The sequence below is a fragment of the Chaetura pelagica genome, unplaced genomic scaffold, assembly GCF_000747805.2.
Source record: "Chaetura pelagica isolate M959 unplaced genomic scaffold, ChaPel_1.0 scaffold1064, whole genome shotgun sequence".
NCBI lineage: Eukaryota > Metazoa > Chordata > Aves > Apodiformes > Apodidae > Chaetura > Chaetura pelagica.
Genome location: NW_009953063.1, coordinates 465,541 through 466,817, shown reverse-complemented (window position 1 = coordinate 466,817; position 1,277 = coordinate 465,541). Strand labels below are relative to the sequence as shown.

Below are 1,277 nucleotides of genomic sequence, written 5' to 3'. Positions count from 1 at the left end.
AGGCAGGCAGGGCAGGCAGCAGCAAAAGGACAGGCTCTATCTCACAGAGCAGCGAGTATCCCACGCACCGGGGCTGTGGGGTTTCCCTGGCTGGGAGTGACATGATTAATAGTCTCATTACGGCAGCTTTCACTGTGCTGCATGACACACGCTCTCTTGCTTGTACACAACTGCTGAGTCCTCGCTCCCGGTGCCAGCTCTGATTCATATGTCAATAAACACAGTGAAAGAAAAGTGGGTTTCCTCGCCAAACTAAACAAACAGTATCTTCTTGGTCAGGGCTGCAGCAGCCCCGTGCGATGGGAGCCGGGGGGCATCGCGCTGCCGCGGCCCCGGGGGCCCGTGGGTTGGGGTCTCCAGGGCAGAACCTCCAGCTCCCGAGGGCAGCACCCGCTCCTCTGTCACCCGCTGCCTCCGACCTTCCAGTGAAAAGTGGGACGGGATATGGGAACACCACATTTGATGACACTTCTATTATTAGAAAGAGAGGTCTGTTGGGGTGTGTCCCTCTCGAATCTTTCAGACCGGTCGCTTTTCTTCTAGGGTTTTGCTTTCCACATTCTTCTCACCCACTCTGCAGGGAAACGCTGATACTGCCAAAACAATGTGTCATCCAGAACATCTCCCGAGTCCAGAGCTCCTCTCAAACTCACCTGTGCTGTTCTGACAAGGCCGAGAGCTGCAGGGGGTTCCCAGCAGCAGGGACAGGGCAGGACCCAGAACCGTGACAGCCCCGATCGGGAGAGCAGAGGGACCCGGGGTGCCCGTCTTGGTGCTCTGTTCCCTGTAACACCGCTTGCCCTCAGAGCCGGGCTCTTCCACATCTAATTCCACACTTCCTTGGTGGAAACAGCTGGATTTGCCAAAGGATAAAGGAAAATGTTTTCCATTAGCACATCTAAGGCCATTAGTGCGTTCTCGATGTTCCGCAAGTGCTAATGAGATTCCGCTGCCACAGGAGAGACAGTAATTGGGGCACGTTTCATGTTCACAGCTGGAGTGGCTGAATTAATTGCTGCCATTAACCCTTCTGCAGGAGGCAGCAGCTCGCCGGTGGAAGCAAGGAGGTAATTAGTTAATTACTCAGGTGATTATTGGATGGCTGATGGCAGGTGCAGGAGCAGGTGAAAACGAGCAGCTCCGCAGCAGTGCGGGCTTGGGACTCCTCGCTGGGGGCACAGGAAGAACAGAGGCAGGTGCGGGACAGCAGAGCACCCAGAGCTCTTTGATTCCTTCCAGCTTGTGCTGGTGCTGCGCCCTTTGTCCCGGGAGCGCTC

General features: G+C 55.8%; 1 protein-coding gene across 1 annotated transcript in view; it reads left to right on the top strand.

The window, feature by feature from the left end:
- Positions 1–1,277, top strand: part of CDCA8 (cell division cycle associated 8) — a 65,861-nt gene that overhangs the window by 22,015 nt on the left and 42,569 nt on the right. The gene's annotated exons all lie outside the window — the stretch shown is intronic.